Here is a 22,074-nt window from a genome sequence, read left to right as displayed (position 1 = left end):
TTTTGGTGGTTGGGGGAGGTTTTTGCTATAGGGCACGTGTGCTTGCCAGACAGACAGAGACATAGGGACAGAAAGTGAGAAATCACCTCCCCGGGGGGATGGTCACTCCACAGTCCCTTCTCCTCCATTCTCCTCTCGGGATCTTGGGCACGCACGCACACGCACCTGGCGTGAGTTTGAAGCCACTGGGTCCGGGATGCGAACCGGAGTCGACTGTGTGGGAGTCCAGCGACATAGCCATTACGCTAACTGCTGGTTCCCAATACCACATTTTCTTTATCTGTTTGTTGATAGAAACTTAGGTTGATCTTATATTTTGGCTGTCGTAATGAGTGCTGCAATGAACACTGGGGTGCAGATATCTTTGTGACATACCGAATTTCTTTCCTGTGTATGTATGCCTAGTAGTGGGATTGCTGGATCCCACAACAGTTCTATTTAGTTTCTTGAGGAATCTCCACACTATCTTCTATAATGGCTATGCTAATTTACATTTTTACCAACAGTGTAAAATATTCCCTTTTCTCTGAAACCTCTCCAACATTTGTCATGTTTTGTCTTTTTGATATTAGTCATTATAATTGGGGTGAAATGAATTACCTCATTGTGGTCTCAATTTGTATTTTCCTAATGATTAGTGATGGTGAACATTTTTCTGTAAGTGTGCTGGCCACTTCTACTGAATTCTTTCATTTACTTTTAGTTTATATCACTGAGACTTTGCTGTGTATCTAAAATATTTTACTTATCCTTGAATTATTCCTCTCAAGTATTAAGTATAGATTGTACAAATTTAATAATTTTGCCTGCCTAAAGTAACCAGGAAATATCTGTGTAGCCCTGTATCTAAATGTTATATGTCAGGCATGTAGATTTTATTACTTTAACACCCTATAACTAGGGTATCAAAATTTGCTTAGACTGGGCTGGAAGGCTGTGCAGCAGAGACCTGTGGCTGTCCCCTCCGTCCCAAGCAAGTCCCGTTGCTTCAGACTTTGAGATGACCTGCCCCATCCGGACATCTGTTCTTGCACGGGGAGAATAAGCTGCAAAGAGACTGTAGCTTACCCACTGCCACACACCTCTGAATTTTAAGACTTCAGTGTTTGTGTGCCACACGACCTCTTCTATGTCCTGAATTAAAGCTTAGCAGCTCAGTCTCAGGCCCACCTGTTCTCTAAAAAACAGGAAGATCTCTGAATTATCCAAGACCAGTGACAACAGTGCAGAATACTGGTGAGCATCGGGGAGGTAGAGCAGCAGAGAGATCCCCAGTCACCTACTCCTGCACACCTTTGAACATTCAGAATTAACTCGATGAATTTAGAAAGGAACATATAAATCACCAGATGACTAGAAACCATCTCAGAGGCACAAAAATATGAGTAACCAACAAAATAGCTCTCCACCAAGGGAAAACATTAATTCCTCATCGCACACAGACAACAGAATGGAACTTGTGGAATGTCAGATAAACAATTCAGAATATGTAAAGTGACACAACTAAATGAGATGCAAGAGAAAAGAGAGAATGAACTTCAGGAGATGAGGAAGTCCTTTTGCAATTTGAAAGAAGAAATAGACACCATAAAAGAATTAAATGGAATTGTTAAAGATGAAGACTATGATACAGGAAATTATAAACTCCCTTGAAAGTATTAAAAGCAGATTAGATCGCACAGAAGATCAAATCTTGAATGTAGAAGACAAAACCTCTGAAATAAAAAAATGATCAAATGAATGAGAAAACAACCAAGAAAAATTAGGACAATATATAAGAAATACTAGGTATCATCAAGCACCCAAGCATCCAGATAATTGTTATCTCAGAAGGTGAAGAAAATAATAAGGGCATTGAAAATTTATTCCATGAAATCCTTGAAGAAAACTTTGCAAACCAAGAGAGGCATTCAGATATCCAGAACCAAGAAATACAAAGGATCCAAAACAGAATTAAAGGTCTTCTCCAAGGAACATCACAACCAAATTGGCCAAAACCATAGGCAAAGCCAAGATACTAAAATTGGCAGGAGAGAAATGTCAAGTTACTTTCAAAGGTTATTCCCTCAGGCTAACATCGGACCTCTTGTCGGAAACAATACAGGCAAGGAAAGAATGGACAAATATAGTCAAAGTGCTAAATAAAAAACAATTTAACCAAGATTACTATACCCAGTAAGATTACCCTTCATGGAAAAAAAGAAAAACATTTTCATATAAAAATCTGAAAGAATTTACCAACTCTAGGCCAGCTCTTCAGGAGGTTCTGAAGGGAGTGCCATACTGGGAAAACTAAAGTCAGACTGACAGAAATAAGAGAACAAAAAAACAACCAAGAAAATAGCTTATTTAGTTACAGGAACAAGCCTGGAAATACCAAAAGTAACTTTGGATGTTAACAGATTAAATTCTCTGATCAAGAGAGACAGACTGGCTGAATGGATATAGAAACAGAATCCTTCTCTTTGTTGCATACAAGAAATGCATCTCATGGATAAAGACACACATAAACTAAAATTGAAGAGCTGGAAAAAGATATTCCATGCAAATGGAAATTAAAAAAAGGGCTAGAGTAGTGATACTGATTTCAGACAAAATAGGCCTTAAGACAAAAACTGTAAGAAGAGACAAAGAAGGGCACTATATAATAGTATATGGATAATTCATCAAGAAGCCATAACGCTTATAAACTATGCACCCAAGTCAGGAACACCTCAATACGTGAAGGAAAGACTGCTAGAGCTAAAAGGAGAGATTGGTTGCAACAGTATAATCGCTGGGGATCTCAACACCTTGTTATCTCCTTTAGACAGATCTTTTAGACAAAAAATAAGCAGAGAGATATAGGACCTAAATGATACTATCATTCAAATGGACTTGACAGACATGTACAGAACTTTCCACTCTAAGACCACAAAATATACATTTTTCTTACCCCCTCCCCCCATGGAACCTTTTCAAAGATTGACTGTATGACAGGCCACAAATCAAGACTTTACAGATTCAGAAGCATTAACACTATATCCAGCATCTTCTCTGATCATGATGGGATTAAACATGATATTAATTTCAGACAAAAACCTTTGAAAATACACAAACACATGGAAACTAAACTACCTACTTCTGAATTACTTTTCAACTACTGAAGAAATTAAGTATGGAATAAAAAATTAATGGAAACAATAATGAGTACATGAGTTTTCATAATATATGGGATATGACAAAAGCAGTCATTAGAGGGAAATCTATAGAAATTTGTGTGCAGAAGAAAGAGATGGAAAGGTGGCAAACAGACAACCTAACATTATGTTTTAGGAAATTGGAAAAACAATAACAACAAAAAACCCAAAAATGCCAGAAGAAATGAAATAATAAAGATTTGAGCAGAAATAAATTAAATATAAAGTAAATTAACTATACAGGAAATAAATGAAAGCAAATACTGGTTCTTTGAAAAGATTAACAACACCATTAACTAGACTGATTAAGAAAAAGAAAAAAAAAAGAAAACAGATAAAATATGTAATGAAACAGGCAGTATTACAACAGACACAATAGAAATACAAAACATCATTAGAGGATACTATGAGCAACTATATGCCAGCAAACAAGAACATGGAGGAGATAGACAAATTCCTGGATTAATATAATCTACCAAGATTGAATCAGGACTACACAGAAAGCCTGAATAGACCCATAACAAGCCAGGAGATTGCATCAGAAATAAATAATCTCCCAACAAAGAGAAGCCCAGGTCCTGATAGCTTCACTTCTGAATTCTACAAAACTTTTAAAGAAGAGTTAACTTCCATTGTACAAAAATTATTTCTAAACATCCAAAAAAGAAGGAAACCTCCCAAATTCATTTTATGAAGCCTACATTATCCTAATTCCCAAAACAGATAAAGACACACACACAAAAGAAAAACTACAGACCAGTATCCCTGATGAATATGGATGCAAAAATTCTCAACAAACTTGCAAATTGTCTCCAACAACATATAAAAAAGATTATTTATCATGACCAGGTAGGCTTTATTACAGGGATGCAAGGATGGTTCAACCTATACCAGACCATAAACATAATACACCATATTAACAGAAAGAAAGATAAAAACCATATGTTCATTTCAATTGATGCAGAGAAAATATTAGACAAAATCATCATCCCTTCATGATTAAAACTCTTAGCAAGATTGGCACAGAAGTGTCATTTCTCAACACAATAAAAGCCATATATGAAAAACCTATAGCTAACATTATACTGAATGGAGAAAATCTGAAAGCTTTTCCACTAAAAACTGACACTAAACAAGGCTACTTTCTCCACTCCTTTTCAATATAGTACTAGAAGTCTTAGCTAATGCAATCAGAAAAATAACGATATAGAAGGCATTCAAATAGGCAAAGAAGAATTGAAAATATCTTTATTTGCAGATGACATGATGGTGTACTTAAAAGATCCAAAAGTATCCATGAAAAACTTCTCCAAGTAATAAATGAATAAAATAAAGTGGCAGAATACAAAATCAGCATCCTGAAATTTATAGCATTTCTGTATACAAACAATGAGTTGAATGAGGTAGAACTGAAGAAAGGAATCCCTTTTACCACAGCCACAAAATGTATAAGATATCTAGGGTTAAACCTAACAAAGGACGTTAAAGACCTTTACAAAGAAAACCATGAAAATATTAAAAAAGATATTGAAGATGAAACAAAAAAAAAAAAGTGGAAGGACATCCCATGTTCCTGGATTGGAAGAATTAATATAATCAAAATCACAATTCTACCCAAATTAATCTAACATAATTCCAGTAAAATTACCAGAGATATTCTTCATAGATCTGGAAAAGACAGTCAGACTTTGTCTGGAATCATAAAAGACCTTGTATTTCCAAAGCAACCAAGTGCATGAAGAGTGGCATGGGCATTATCTCACTTCCTAACCTCAAAATATACTATAAAGCTCAGATAACCAAAACAGCATGGTGTAGTAAAAAAAACAGACAGGTGGACCAATGAAACAGAATAGAGAGCCCAGAAAGAAACCCCAAAACATACAGCCAGCTGATTTTTGAGAGAGGATACTAGTCAATTCATCGGGAAAAGGAAAACCTCTTAGCAACTGGTGCTGGAAAAATGGGTATCCACCTGCAGAAAGATGAAACTGGACTCCTTTCTTAACCATCTTTCACCATTAACAAAAATCAACTTAAAATGTATCAAAGATCTGAACTTTAGACCTCAAACTATAAAACTACTGGTGCAAAACACTGGGGAAACTCTCTGAGACATTGGGGGTAAGCAAAGACTTTCTAAATAAGACTCCCAAAGCACAAGCAATAATCCCCAAAATAGACAAGTGGTATTTTATCAGATTAAGAAGTTTCTGCACAGGAAAAGACACAGTAATTAGTAGGAATCAACAACCCTTGGAATGGGAAAATATTTTGTAAACTTTGCCTTAGGTAAGTGACTCTTATCCAGAATACACAGGGAACTCAAGTGGCTTACCTGAAAATAAAAACTGATTAACCCAATTAAAATATGGGAAAAGGAGCTGAATCAAAAATTCTCTAAGGAAGACATATGAGCTGTCAAAAAGCATATGAAGAAATGTTCAACATCCCTCATCATAAGGGAGTTGTAGATTAAAACCACAATGAGATACCACCTAACACCTGGCAGAATGACAACAATTAAAAATACAAAAAATGATAACTGTTGGCAGGGTTGTGGTGAAAGGGGAACTCTCTTACACTGTTGGTGGAAATTTAAATTGGTCCAGCCACTGTGGAAAACAATAGGGAGGTTCTACAAGGACCTAAAAATAGAACTACCATAGTGTCTAGCAATTCCACTGCTGGGAATCAACCCAAAGCACAGGAGAATACTCAGTTGGAAAATTGCTTGCATATCAGTGTTTATTGTGGCATTATTCACAATTGCTAAGGGATGGAACCAACCCAGATATCCATGAACAGATGAATGGATTGAAAAACTGTGACACATATACTCTATGGAATACAACAAGACTCTGGAATTTGATATAAAGTGATCAATTATGGAAGATTTAGTGTTGAGTGAGGCTTGCTTGGCTATTAAAGAAAGTTATTGTATGTCTCCACTTAATATATACCAACTGTCTGTACTCTATGGTAGAGATTGAAATATTGGAGGACATAAAGGCAGTGAAAATAGTTATGGATGTTGGAGACAGTGTGGAAGGATGGTAGGAGAAGAGAAGAGTGTAGGGGAGGAAATCAGAGATAAAAAATATAGAGGCAAGACATTTGTGGGACACAGAAATAGTTTATTACCTGTTGATGATAATGTGTTAATATTCTCAACTGGACTGATCTGAGATGTATTTCATGTTGGGTACATTCTCTTTACAAGCCAAATGATGTATACTAATTGAATGTTTAAAATAATAATAACAATAAATAAAGAAAATAAGAAAAATAAAAAATTGCTTAGACTATGAGGATCCATTGAACAATTATTTATTGGACAAGATTCTCTGACATAAAACAGGAAGATTCTGATTAGGACCATAGAAGACCTTCTGCCCAGACTTCACCTTCCTGCCCCCTCAAATTGAGCTAGTATCCACATACTGAGTTTCTAGACAGGTCTAGGTGAACAGTAGCCAAATATCTGAATACTTCCAAGATCAGATTAATTCTCAATTTCCTGCAAGAAGGAAGAAAAATGGTACTGTTTAGAGATTGCAGGTCAGCTCCTCCAGCATGCGTCTGAATGCCCAGGTTTAACTCAAAAAACTAGAAAAAAATGTATAATTCATCAGATGGCCAGAAACTACTGCAGAGGCACAAGAAATATGAGAAACCAAGAAAATATCTCTCCCCTAAGGGAAGAGTATTTCCTCATCCTCCACAGACAATACAGGGGAACTCGTGGAAATGTCAGATAAACAATTTAAAATATTCATAATGAGAAAGCTAACAGATGCAAGAGAAGAGAGACGGCAAACTCCAGAAAATGCAGGAAAAAAGAGAATGAGTTCCAGGAGGCAAGGAAGTTCCTGCATGATCTTAAAGAGGAAATACACACAATAAAAAAGAATAAAATGGAGTTGTTACAGATGAAGGCTGGGATACAGGAAATCAAAACCTCTCTTGAAAGTATTAAAAAAGACTATATCATGCAGAAAATCAATCTCAGATGTAGAAGATAAAACTTCTGACCTAGAAATATTCACCAAAAAACTGAGAAAATAACCCAGAAAATTGAGACTAGCATATGAGTAATACTAGATACTATTAAGTGCCCAAATATCTGGTTCATTGGTATCTCAGAAGGTGAAGAAACTAGTAAGAACATTGATAATCTATTCCATGAAATCCTGGAAGAAAACTTTCCAAACCTATAGAACTACTCAAATGTCCAGATCCAAGAAATACAAAGGGCCCCATATAGAATCAACCCATGAAGGTCTCCTCCAAGGCCCATCACAGCCAGATTGACCAAAACCACAGACAGAGGCAAGATACTAAAATTGGCAACAGACAAATGGCAAGTTACTTTCAAAGGATATTCCATCAAGCTAACATTGGACCTCTCATTGGAAACAATGTGAGCAAGGAAAGAATGGGAAAATATATTCAAAGTGTTAAGTGAAAAACAGTTTCAACCAAGAATACTATACCCAGCAAGATTATCCTTCATATGGGGAAAAAAAGCCAAAAAACATTCTCAGATAAAACCTGAAAGAATTTACCAACATGAGACCAGCTCTCTAGGAAGTGCTGAAGGGAGTGTTATAGCAGGAAAACTAAAGTCAAACACACAGAAATAAGAGTACAGAAAACAAACAAGAAAATGACCAGCCTAATGGTAAGGACAAGTCCGTACTTGAATATTAACTTTCAGAGTTTAAATGGATAGATCAGACCAGAGTAACACTGCTAATTCAATAGAAGATTTAGTTACATGAAACCGAACTGGTGATAAAGAATTTTTATGACTCTGGACTAAAACATTACTGATTTTCTTCTATGCTTGTTTTCCATATTTAAGGATTTTTGTCTTCTCTTGAACTGTTGATAGTTTCATCTATCTACTATTTGAACTGAATTCTAACACTTTTCCTGGCTTTAAGTCTTAACATTTTTTTTTGAGTTTGATCTATTAAAACTAAAACTTTTTCTTAAAATTAAAAAATGCATAAAAATACTTATTTAATGACTGCAGTAAGCTATGTACCCCCAGCTAGGTGCTACCTTATAATATGTTCACTTTACTCACCGAGATTTATGCCTAAAGTTAGACATGTGTTCATCGATATGTATATATCAACTGTGCTTGCTATTGAAAATTTTAGATCAATCTTTAGTAAATCAATAAAATGTGAAAAAAAAAGGCATGGAAACAACTGTAGATAGCAGAGACAGTGTGGGAAGAGGGTAGGAAATGGTAGAGGGGGGAGAAGTAGGGAAACAAGATGATAAAAAAAGAAAAGCAAAATATGTAAGAAACAATTTTCTACTTGTTTCTTACAAATAAAAAATTGTCAATGATAACACATAGGGTAATATCATTGAGTAAGCCAATATACAGTGTGTTCTGGATGGAAAATCTCATTTTGTATACTATATTGATGTACAGTAAATGAATGTAAATAAATTTAAAAAAATGAAGATTCTTTCACAGAACCTACATTTTAGCTAGAAGAGAGCACAATGAACATTAACCATAATAATTATAATGTTCCTAATAATGTTAGGTAATGATAACTGCATTAGAAAACAGAAAAATAGTAAAAAAAAAAAAAGTGAGTTAAAAATACATGAGTGAGACTAAGTATAGTTAAATATTTTCAGTTTTGATAAATTAAAACCTTTTCCAAAGTTTCTTAGATCAAAGGACCATGAAGAATCAGGCATTCAGATCCTTGTATCTAGACTCTACAGAGTAATTGGCCATCCAGTTCTGCCCATCTGGAACTAGATAGCATAGAAATAGACCCTAAATCTTGAGTCTGAGCCACAATTTAGTGAGAAGCTTCCCAACAAAGAAATCACTTGATTTCTTCCATTCTTCCATTGGAAGTTTCACCTTACAGATAGAAGTGCATTTTGTTCTAATATTTTTTTTCAATGTACAACCATAATTGAGTTCTAGGTGGTTTTGAGTAAATATCTTATCATATATATTTCTACATGATTGGGAATATATTATATTAAAATGCCATTGTTCATTCTTAATGTATGAACTAGAATATTCAGATATGAGGGAAGGCTTTGAAAGTTGGTAAATGGGGACGGGATAGATTCCTGCTGTCCAGCAACTATATACTTCCCTATCTTTGTTTTCCCAGTCTTCCTTCAGTCTCTTCTTATAAGGGTAATTATTATTAATGAAGAGAGAAGTATAATCTTGAAATTAAGATCAGACCACATGATCTGGTATAATCCTGAAATTTTTATGGCCTATTTTTCATGTTTATACGTCAAGCTAAAATATTTTCTTTTAGGTATTGATTTCTAGTATTATAATAGGTTGTCTCTCCCTGAAGTATTTTAATCTTACTGAAGCTGGCATAATATATAATGTGAAAAAACCCTCTCTACTCTTTGCCCCCATAAGTATAGTATGCCATAAATGCCCATCATTTGGAACATTTGGCTGCTTTTTGCCACTTAATGCTGTAATTGGCTCTTACTTGTATTTCTTCTGTTTCTCATCTGGGTAGAGAGTTACTGGGGTTGCATGTGGTACCTCTAAGTTCCAAGGTTCAACAGGATTTGCCTCTATGCTTTGGTAGGGTGTGTGCAATTTGTGGTCTGTTTTTCATTTTTTTCCCGCAGTAGGATAAACAACCCATGTACTTGTTTCTACAAAAGAAGAATCTCTTTAATAGAGAAGTGGGAGTAGAAAGACAGATTTTACAGTTTCAAGTGTTTAAAAACTTTTCAATAAGATCAGTTTTCTTTTTCATTGAACTGTGTAGGTGTTTGGAATCTATTAGTATTTGAAACCACAGTAATGAAGGTATTACTGAGAAACAGTCCAATGTTTACTAACTCCTAGAATAAGACTCTAATTCTTTTTGCCTTTTGTTTTAAATCGTCACCTCTGACTAGAAAAATCTATGTGAATGCAATTCAAAAGCAAATTCAAAACCTTTCTACTCTAAACTGGTATCTGTGTTTGATAACGCAGAATTCTGCTAATGTTAAAGTCATGAAGCTCTGGATTGTTTTTTATTTCTTCTCTTATTCAGTATCTCTCCTCGTCAATCAAACATTGCTGCCAGTTATTCTTTTTAGCTATCACTGAAGTTATTTATTTATTCTCCATTACCAAGGATCCTCTAGTTCAGGCCCTGTTTACATCTTGCTTGTGATGTAATCCCAACCAATGAACTTTCTATTATTTCCTATTATATATACCCTTTCCTTTAGTTTGGAAATAGGACTTACTTTCTTCAGGAAGAGATAACACAGTAAACTCCATACAACAAAAGAGTAAAAATTCTTGGATTTTGAATTTTATAGATCAAGTTCCAGGCATAAAGGGAATTGATCTGGAACAATTCAGATAATTTCTTCTATCCTCAGAAAATGAGAGCTTGGGGTGGTGGTGTGTGCAGCATAGCCGGATGACAGTAGACATGGGTATCTAATTAGATTGACCTGGGGTAGTCTTGCAAATTTTTTGTGACAGGGATGACGTAGGGGGCAATGAGGAGATATTCTCATGCTCAGAAAGGCATGGATGTATCCACAAGAGAGCTATACTTGCAGAAGGTTTGTGGCTGGGATGAGAAGGGTAAGAGAAGGATCTATGTAGATTTGCTGGAAGAGCTACAGATGTCTGCAGGATAAAGGCTAATAACTTCCACCAATCCGTCCTCTCCTCTACCCCCCAAATCTAGCATTCTGTAATCCTCTGGAATTTAGACACAACCCTTGAGAAGGGAAACAGGAAATTGAGATGACCTGAGTTTATTAAAATTTAGTTTTTACTGTTCAGTGGAATGGGAGTCTCAAGCAGGATGTAAATTCAGTTATACAGAAGTAAATTCCCAGGCCATCCCCGTGGTACAGCAGTTCAGCACAGTGCATCGGGAGCCAGATCCCACATGGCCGACCGACCATGGTGTGAATCCAGGCTCTGTTGGCTTGAAAAACATGCCAGACATCTGTGTGTGCAGAAATCTTGATGATATGGAGAAATGGAGGAAAAAAGATTGTGGCATAACCACATCCCACTGGGGGCTTTCTCTCTTTCTCTGTCTGGCAAGTGTATGTGCCTTCTTGACAAATATATAATATAATAAAATAAAAACCTGTATGAAATAAAAAAGAAAAAATAAATTACTCCAATTCCTTACACATGCAAGATTTATACTTTGCCGTAGTAGCTGTTAAAGTAGTTCTTTGCAATGCTGCTCTCCAATTTTGCTTTTTTCAAGGGGGGAAGCTACTATGGTCATTTGCAGTAAATGGCCTGAGGTCCAAATTCTGCATAGTCTGGGCAGACCCACCATTTCTTATTGTTCTCCAACTCAGGCAGGCCAGTCCCTTCATCTGTCTCATATCTGCCAAATGGCTTCTCACCTTCCCACACAGCCACTTTTTCTTTGCTAGCATTTCTCTCTCTCACATTCATAAATGAGCTGTCCTCTTTTATTTTCTTTTGCCAGTCTAAATCCTACCTATTTCCACGGTACAGCCCAGATTACACTGCCTTTTAAAATCTTTATTTTCAAACTCACACATTCTTGGTTAAAACAGAATATTTACAGTACCACTTAGAATTTAGTTACATAGTGGTATTTTACTTTTGTTCTATAGCCATGTGTGCTTTTCTTTTCTTTTTTTGTTTTCCTTCCAACTAGATGATAAGCTTCTTAGGATCATGGGCCATACCCCATATTTTTCTTGTGTTCTTCTGAATGCTAGCATATGGTGAGTGTAGAGCAGATTCTGAAAGATTACTCACTAATTAATAGGGCAAAGCCATTGCTATTTATGTTTTGTGTATAATACAAGTTTTAGATTTATCTGTTATTCTTTATATATTTCTATCTCTCTACCACTCTGGCAGTTAAATTAAAGAACCAGGCAGGGGTAGAGGCATTGTGCATGTCTCTGACAAGTAAAACAAAGCTGATGTGCGCTATTTTTAGAAAGCTTGGTGGTGTTAATTTTTTAAGTGTCACTTAAAAATGGGTAGCTAAATAAGTACTGTGAGTGTTTTAATGTAGTGGTGTACTATGGCAAGGAGGCCTTTGGAACTGGGGCAGTCCAGGTTTCACATCTGTAGTTAATACTTGCACAAGTTTTATTTATTTTTTTTCTTGATAAAGTCATTTAATTTTTCTCAGCTCTAGTGATAAAACAACATGGTAATAACCAATTATTCTAAATGTACAAACAGTGTATACACACAGGGATGTTCACAAGATAAAATAAGAAAATATATACATTAGCTTAATTAGAGTTATACTATGCAGGTAGGGTATTTTTTCGAGATGAGATACTTTTATTCAAAAGGAGATTCCAATTGATATCTTTGTATTTAATGAAGAAATGCAGAAATTCATAATTAAAGATTACTGTGATGTTCAATTGTATATCTATAAATATTTGAGAGGATAGCATCCTCTCACCCGTATACACAAACATGTACACACAAACATGTACACACAAACAAATGTGTAAGTAAATGACTTGCTGCAGTTTTTGCCATCTTTATGTTATTGTTCATGTTTCTGGGCCACTTTTCCTACCACACAAAGCTTATCTCTTTTTTTCCTAAGTTTATTTTTAAAATTTTAGTTTTATTTTAATTTCTTTTATATATTTAATCACATATGTCACTTAGCTTGTAAACAGAATGTTCCAATAATGAATACATTTCTCACCAGTCCAGTTGGGGATACCATACACATTTATCATCAATAGATAATAACTTATTCCTTTTTTCCTTATATGTCTTGTCTTTCTGTTTTTCTCCTTAATGTCTTTCCTCAGACTCTCCTTCTTCTCCCACCCTCTTCCCACACTGCATTTGGTATCTATAACTATTTTCTATGTTTCTATAACTTCTATTCATTCATCTGCTTCTTCTTTTTTAAATTTAATTTAATTTAATTTTAATTTATACATTCAATCACATATATCACTTAGTTTGTAAAGTGACCAGTCCAGTTGGGGGAACTATACAGATTATCTTCAACAGATAATAACCCCTTTTTTTTTGTCCCATAAATGTCTTGCCTCTCTATTTTTTTTCCTTAATATCTTTCCTCAGACTCTTCTCCTTCTCTCACCCTCTTCCTACACTGTATCTGGTATCTATAGCCATCTTCTATGTTTCTATATCATCTCGTCATTCAGTTTTTGCCATAGAGAGAGGACAGTTGGTATATATTAAGTGGAGACATACAATGTCTCTCCTTCATAGCCTAGCTTGCTTCTCTCAGTAGTAAATCTTCCATATTCATCCAGTTTCTGTCAAAAGCCAGGGTCTTTTTTTATGGCTGAGTTGTATTCCATAGAGTATATGTGCCATACTTTTTCAATCCATTCCTCTGTGGACATTTGGGTTGGTTCCATGTCTTAGCAATTGTGAATAATGCTGCAATAAACATAGATGTGCAAAACACTTGCCCGAAGTTTAAAGGGATCAAGCTGTTGCTCTGTCTGGTGTAAATATTTTGTAATTGTGAAAAAAATAATCCAAGATTTATCAGGACCCCCTTTTGACACTTACAGTCTCCAAAGTATCGCTTTGGTCATAGATTTTTAGTTCTGTGTTTCATTTATGTGCTTGGAAGAAAGTTATTTTTCACCCTTTTCTGTATTTTATTTTGTATTTATTGTTAGGGATCTTTTCACAGAAGGATTCCTCTCATTGTATTTTTAGAGAAGCTGGGTCTTTTCCCATATGACTTCTCTGGCTATTATGATTCCCTGAGGGCCCAAAGCTGATGAGAGACCTGGAGAAGGAAGGAACTGAAACTCGAGAGGCTTTAGGTACAGCAGAATGGTATTCTGTTTCCCTTCATCACCCTCCCCCACTCATGCATCAGTTTTCCCCAGACACACAGAACACCAAGCCCATTTTGCAGAAGCAGGACACATTCCCCTTTGAGGATGACCTATAAAAATTTATCTTTCTTTTACACACAAAATATGTAGTGCATCTAATATTTTTTAAAACCTCAAATGGCCCCTTACGTTGAGTTTTGTAATACTATGCTTGTGAGGCAACCTTAGCTGAGGTGCTTTTTAGTTAAGAAACTCAAAAAAAAAAATCACACATACAACACAGACAGATGCGCATGCACACTTCTATGGCAGTGACCAGGGAAGGAGCCTGTGTCCTTGTAAGGTTGTTGGAGAGCATCCCTTTATTGTGAGAATAAGGAAGGACATGCACTAACTTTGGGAGGAACCCCAATCTCATTCAGTGCTGCTGCTTACCAATGCATAATAAAAAATAAAATAAAATAGAAAAACTCCTACAAAGAGAAAGCTATATATTTCTTCATTTCCTTACTCATTCTCATATTTATTTGACATGTTTTAATGAGTGCTGAGAAGAAAAAGTAAAGAATGGATAGGAGAGAGGAGTCTTTGGGAGAAGTGTTCTTTAAGGAAGAAAGTCTCTCTAATCTGAGACCTGGAATGTAAATCGACATTAGAGAGCAAATAAGTTGAAGAGGTTGTCACCTGCAAGTTGGAAATAACCTGTTGGAGGCATTTTGGAGGACCTGAAGGCTAGATAGTGTGGCATAGCGACCAAGTGGGACAATGGCAGGAGGTGGAGGCAGCTTTGTTTAGAAATGTTTATTCTTTATTTTAAAAAGATGACTCTAAGGTTCATGGATTGGCAGATAGCAGTGGGAAGTGAAGCAGTTTGTTTACTGTAAGCCTCAGCGGCGGATTCTTGTAAAGTTCTAGTTGTATCTAGATCAATAGAGAATGTAAACAAAGTCTAGTGAAGCAATTTCACATGATCATACTGTGATCAAAGGCTTTGTAAATGTTTTTATTTTACTTCTAAGTAATGAGTGGACTATCTAGGTATTTACTTAAAAGACTTCCCATTTGTTTTTTAGATTAATATTTTTGGCATTTTTAAAACCTTAGTTTTGAGAGAGAGACAGAGAAAGAGAGAGACACCATTGACAGGGTCTTACAGTGGCATGGTCTTCCCCTCAGCCTTCCAGTCAACCAGAATCAGCAGCATCCAAGCATGTTCAGGTCAGCCCAGGTTCTGATGCCAGGCCTTCCCATACAGTCCCAGTATTGTACTGTGGCACCTTACTGCATGTACGTACCACCTCGGCTGGGCCTTTGGCATTCCTTCTTGAAGCTGTTTATTCAGCACCCCTGGATGATAAGGAACTTCTTAGAACTTACTATCTCACTGAGAATATAGCAATGTGGTTAAGTTAGAGCCCTCCTTAAAATCCTGAGTTAACTTTGGAAAGTGTATCCTTTGTTTCCCTTTCCTTTCCCTTTCTCAGTTTATCTTTTAGGTAGAATTACAGGAGGTGGCAGGAGCAGTTGTCTCTTCTAAATGTGGTGCTGTGTTACCACCTCCTGAGCTGCAGAGCCCTGTGCATTCCAGAGATGTCCTGGGAGTGGAAATTAGACAAAGAGAAGGGTGTATTGTGTTGGCTTGGTTAAATGGCATAAACATTTGGCTTATGAAAGGATAAACTGGATACAAAGACTGGAAAGTGACAAGTACAGTACTTCCCTTGCCTCATAAATTTCAATTTAAACCTGATTCTTATGAATCTGATCTGGCTGCTCTTTATTTGGGTAAATATATATATTCCTTGCTATGGTGTTTTAATTTGAATTTGTACTACCTGAACTTAGAAGTTCTTATTTAAGGGACTTCAAAAGTTTGTGGAAAAATGGAATTAAAATACAAGTTTATTTAGGTGTAATAATGTCAGGGAACCAGCAGTTAGCGTAATGGCTATGTCGCTGGACTCCCATGTAGTCGACGGCGGTTTGCGTCCCGGGCCCGGTGGCTTAAAACTCATGCCGGGCGCGTGTGCGTGCGTGCCCAAGATCCCGAGAGGAGAATGGAGGAGAAGGGATTGAGGCGAGACCATCTATGTCTGTCTCTGTCCGTCTGGCGAGCGCACGCGCCCTATAGCAAAAAACCTCTCAAAAAAAAAAATGTTCGAAATCCATGCATAGCTTTTTTCCCCCTTCTTTTCTTCCTTCTTTTCTTCCTTCTTCCTTCCTTCCTTCCCCTCCCTCCCTCTTTCTTTCTTTCTTTCTTTCTTTCTTTCTTTCTTTCTTTTTTTCTTTCTTTCTTTCTTTCTTCTTCCTTCATCCCCCCTTCTCTCTTTCTCTCTCTCTCTCTCTCTTTTGCTACAGAGTGTGTGCCCTTACCAGAGACAGACTGGCGTTGGCAAGGGAGAATAAATGAGAAGTCAGCCTCCAGAGGAATTGCAATCGCTTCTCCTCTATTCTCCTCTTGGGATTTTTGGGCAAGCACACACATGTGCCCACTGTGTCTCTCAAGCTGCTGGATCTGGGACTCAAACTGTATGGTCGGCCATCTGGAATCCAGCCACCTTCACCACCATACTGTCAGGTGTCCCAATATAGCTTTTTTATAAAACGCATTTCCATGAACTTTTTGAAGACCCTGCAAACATTAATATATCACTGGAGTTAACATGATACGGAGATGAAAAGTCCCTTTTAATTCTGCTTTCTACTAACATTGTCTGATGCTTGATAAGGAAAAATAAAAGAAATCAGAAAGATTAGATGCATTTAGGTAGACGTATCACACCATTCTGATATTTAGTTTGTATAGAATGTAATTTAGATAAACCAAATAACTCAGTTAAGCTTGTGAAGTTGCTGTGGTCTCTTTTTTTTTTTTTTTTTTTTTTTTTTTTTGCTTTGTTTTGTTTTTTAGAAGGTTTTTGCTATAGGGCACATGTGCTCGCCAGAGATAGAGAGACAGAAAGTGAGAAATCACCCCCCCCCGGGGGGGGGGGCCACGCCGCAATCCCTTCTCCTCCATTCTCCTCTTGGGATCTTGGGCACGCACACACATGCGCCTGGCGTGAGTTTAAGCCACCAGGTCTGGGACGCGAACCGCGGTCGACTACGTGGGAGTCCAGTGACATAGCCATTACGCTAACTGCTGGTCCAGAGTTAGGGGATTTTTAACACTCTGTTCTACCACAAAATAGCCTTGGGATTTTAGACAAAAATACTTAGCTTTTTTGAGCTGTTTCTTTATCTGTGAAATGAAATTAACAGTACTACCTTATTAGGGTTATTTGTGAGGATCACAATTAATGTGAAAATATTTAGCATAGACATGCCTGATTCCTAACTTTCAGATGAAATAATTGTTGATCACATAGTATGTGCAAGGTTAGGTATGCTGATCAAGACATCTCTGACCCCTGCCTTTAAGCCATGTACAATATCGTGGCTGTGAGACCTGAATCTTTTATAATTGTTTCATTTGTTGTTGAAAAACATTAGCAGTGACCTTTCTGCATCATACTTTAATTCACTGGCTAGACTGGTGGTCACTCACAAGGTCCTGCCACAGACAGTGGGCTGCATGACAGGAAGCAGACTATATCACCACCCTGCTGGACCACATTTGGTCAGAAAATGGAAGAAACACCTGTTTCTGCTGGTGAAGTGGGAGTCAGTCCACGAGATACAGGGAGGGTGGAAGAGAGCCTCCATGAGCATGTGGGATGATGCTGGGAGGCCAGCAGTCAGTCTGCATGGAGAGAGTGCTTGATGTAAACTGCGAGAGACTATGGAGGCTGGAGGGTGTGTGTGGAGGTAAAATTTACCAAGTGGGAATGCCCTGGTATTAGGTTAATATTACTCATTATTCCTTGTGTGTAAAAAAGGTAACAGTGTTTTTGTGTGCTGAAATGGGTTCTGACTACCTTTGTATCACACTGAGGTCTTTTGATTTACTGCTGCTGTGCTTTTGACCATGCATTTCTTTTTATGCTTCTCCCTCCCCTCTTTTGTGGGCTTTCTTACCTTTTTACAGTCTTCTTTTCTCATATTTTCTGAATAATATGGACTGCTCCATTCTCAGAACTAATCTACCCAACTGCTGAGTATAAAACACATTAGCTATTCTTTATCTTCTTTCCAGCTCTCTAAAGGAACATTTAGATTGCCACACACAGTAAACATATTTTCATAGATGCTTCCCTAATTCCAAACAAAATATACATTTTCTTAAACTATGCATTTTAGAAGAGCTAGAAAAGCACCATGCGCCTGGCGTGAGTTTAAGCCACCAGGTCTGGGACGCGAACCGCGGTCGACTACGTGGGAGTCCAGTGACATAGCCATTACGCTAACTGCTGGTCCAGAGTTAGGGGATTTTTAACACTCTGTTCTACCACAAAATAGCCTTGGGATTTTAGACAAAAATACTTAGCTTTTTTGAGCTGTTTCTTTATCTGTGAAATGAAATTAACAGTACTACCTTATTAGGGTTATTTGTGAGGATCACAATTAATGTGAAAATATTTAGCATAGACATGCCTGATTCCTAACTTTCAGATGAAATAATTGTTGATCACATAGTATGTGCAAGGTTAGGTATGCTGATCAAGACATCTCTGACCCCTGCCTTTAAGCCATGTATAATATCGTGGCTGTGAGACCTGAATCTTTTATAATTGTTTCATTTGTTGTTGAAAAACATTAGCAGTGACCTTTCTGCATCATACTTTAATTCACTGGCTAGACTGGTGGTCACTCACAAGGTCCTGCCACAGACAGTGGGCTGCATGACAGGAAGCAGACTATATCACCACCCTGCTGGACCACATTTGGTCAGAAAATGGAAGAAACACCTGTTTCTGCTGGTGAAGTGGGAGTCAGTCCACGAGATACAGGGAGGGTGGAAGAGAGCCTCCATGAGCATGTGGGATGATGCTGGGAGGCCAGCAGTCAGTCTGCATGGAGAGAGTGCTTGATGTAAACTGCGAGAGACTATGGAGGCTGGAGGGTGTGTGTGGAGGTAAAATTTACCAAGTGGGAATGCCCTGGTATTAGGTTAATATTACTCATTATTCCTTGTGTGTAAAAAAGGTAACAGTGTTTTTGTGTGCTGAAATGGGTTCTGACTACCTTTGTATCACACTGAGGTCTTTTGATTTACTGCTGCTGTGCTTTTGACCATGCATTTCTTTTTATGCTTCTCCCTCCCCTCTTTTGTGGGCTTTCTTACCTTTTTACAGTCTTCTTTTCTCATATTTTCTGAATAATATGGACTGCTCCATTCTCAGAACTAATCTACCCAACTGCTGAGTATAAAACACATTAGCTATTCTTTATCTTCTTTCCAGCTCTCTAAAGGAACATTTAGATTGCCACACACAGTAAACATATTTTCATAGATGCTTCCCTAATTCCAAACAAAATATACATTTTCTTAAACTATGCATTTTAGAAGAGCTAGAAAAGCACAAAAAATAAAATAGAAATAGAAATTACCCATAATGCTTTTAAGCACCTAAAGGTCACATTTGTTAATTTTTCAGTGAATTTTTAAAAAATTTAAGTGTCCATTAAAAATTAATTTGTTTTTAATTGAAATAATTCTATACATTTATAGACCATGATATTTTAAATGTTTAAAATTTTAAAAATTGACATGTAGTAATTGTCCACATTTATGAGGTACAGTGTGATATTTTGATATATGTATACATTGTGTAATGAACAAATTAGAGTAATGAGTAGTATATATCTATAACCTCAAAAATATGGAATGCTTCATGAAATTGTGCACCACTCTCGTGCAAGGACAATGTTAATTTTCTTTGTATTTTCCCAATTTTAGTATGTGTGCTAGAGCACTATATTTGTGAAATTTTTGACATATCTGTACTGTCTCTTAAAAATTTCTTAGGAAACTTTGGATTTTCAATGCAACCCACCTAGACCTGTTATATTTAGAAGATAACAATGTGCTATATTTATTTATGATCTCTGATGACTTAGGACTATTTTTCCTCAAGAAGTATAATCAGTTCTACAAGAAAAAAATTTTAATTATATTTGGCATAAGATTACTGTAATCACTAATATTGATTCATTTTTGAGCCAAAAAGAGAAGCCATGAAGTGGAAACTAGGATAGAGGAGTTCTTTTTTAAATTATCTTCTGCAAAATAGTAAATACTCAGCGAATCACCTCTTTATTTTTAAAAATGTTCCTTTTTATGTCATAAATTTAGCTAAGAAATGGAGCCCTGTCTTTGAAGTGTCTCATGTGACCCATGTTAGAACTTGAGTATAGTTCCTCTGAAGAGATACTGGTCCCTATCTTTGGATATAACTACATTCCCTAAAATTTCATGCTAACTTATACTTACATGTGCACTTTGCTGGGAGGATGATTGGCTCTCGAGTTTCATCAGATTTTGCAATGATTTTGTAACCAGAAAAAATACTCAGGATCTGAATCTAAGATGTGGTTGTGACCTCATCCTAGAATGGTCAACTCTGGAAAAGGCACATAATGTCTCAGGAGGAGTGACACGTGAATAGTATATTTGGACATTTTAAAAATTGTATTTAAAAATGTGCTTTTCCTCTTGCAGATAACTTGTATATATATGCTGTAAAGCGTGCACTTACCTTAAAGCTAGTATTTTCAAATTCTTCTCTCTGTGACCACTGGTGGGAGATCTTCTATCTTGACCTGCTTCCTTTCTTTTTTAGCTCTGCTCATTTTTTAGCTCATTTTTTTTTACTTGCATGTATTATCTCATGTTTGTGAACTGTCTGAAACATTGTGGTTACTACACATATATAGATATAGCTCATCACATTTTCTTGACTCCCCGCCCCCATTCAATTGCTCTTTCGTTTAAAAATCCGCAAAGCAAATATGCAATCCTAGAATGTAATGATGCTCCAAGGTCATCTTTCCCAAGGCAACCCAACGTATAGAATTGCTAAAGATGAGTCAAGAGGAAGAACTCAAGTGAAGTGATCAGATCCTTTAGACTGTGAGAGAGGGGCATGGAGGTTTTGTAATGATTTTAGAAAACAATTTAGAAAGTCGAACCAGTGACTTCTCAAGAATCTTTCTGACTCCAATATTCTGAGCCCTAAAAGCCTTACCTAGGCAGAGATCACTATGAAAAACAGTCTTCTCTTAAAAAAAAAAAAAAAAAAAAAAAAAAGGCTTCTCTACACAATAGAGTTCATTGTGCTCTTCACCCAGGAAGCTTGGTAGAGAGGCCCATAATAAGACTGTCATCAGTCAATTAAAGTCAATATCAATTAGGAATATTAATTAAAATTGTAGCCTGCCTACAGGGGGAAAACATTGATTTTCTGTCACTCCATACAGATAAAATCATTGACTCTATTTCTATATATAGATAAAAAATATAGGTTTTTTTTTCTTCAGCCAAAAGAAAGGCAATAGCTAAATATTTTTGAATGTATCTAACACTAATAACCTAGTGCTTTTAGGTTCTGTAACTTCTTTTTAGCACCTTAGGGCCACCAAACAGAACTTTTTCTTTTTTATTATTTCATATTACACAGTTTACCACAGTCCCATCTCCATGAATCTCATAACTTCCTGTAAAATTTGTTCTCGCCCCTGGGCTATAGCATCCCAACTCTCATAAGAATGAAGGTACTATGTGATCAAAATGAATTGATGTAAATGAAAAGAGAAAGCAGTATTTCTTCCCTAAGATCTGATTGTTTCATATTTATCAAGTAACTTCTGACTTGGGCAGATTTTAGTAATCATTGCCTTGGCAACCACTCTTCAGAAAGACAATGCACTGAAATCTAAACTGTCACAGATAGACTGGACCTGGAAGAGCTTTTTTTGAAGAGCATATTTTTAAATTACAGCATGGCTAAGAATGACTAGGAAGCTTATTAAAGACACATAGTCTTGAATTTTGCCTTTTGAGATTCTGATTCAAGTGTCTCAAGTCTAGGGTCCTTGGATCAGCATTGTTTTTTTTTTTATTACAACTTTTTTTTTTTTTAAATTTTCCACAAACATTTACTTT

At 36.5% G+C, this 22,074-nt stretch overlaps 1 protein-coding gene and 1 pseudogene across 1 annotated transcript in view; one reads left to right on the top strand and one right to left on the bottom strand.

Annotated features, from left to right (window-relative positions):
* IGSF11 (immunoglobulin superfamily member 11) overlaps positions 1-22,074 on the top strand; it is a gene marked incomplete in the record, with an annotated part of 166,551 nt that overhangs the window by 71,493 nt on the left and 72,984 nt on the right.
* LOC114005921 (uncharacterized) lies at positions 19,787-19,886 on the bottom strand (annotated as a pseudogene).

This window comes from Tupaia chinensis, unplaced genomic scaffold, assembly GCF_000334495.1.
Source record: "Tupaia chinensis unplaced genomic scaffold, TupChi_1.0 Scaffold144909_1, whole genome shotgun sequence".
In the NCBI taxonomy this organism is placed as follows: Eukaryota; Metazoa; Chordata; class Mammalia; order Scandentia; family Tupaiidae; genus Tupaia; species Tupaia belangeri.
Note: the sequence above shows the minus strand (reverse complement) of the source record. Positions and strands in the feature narration are given on the sequence as shown.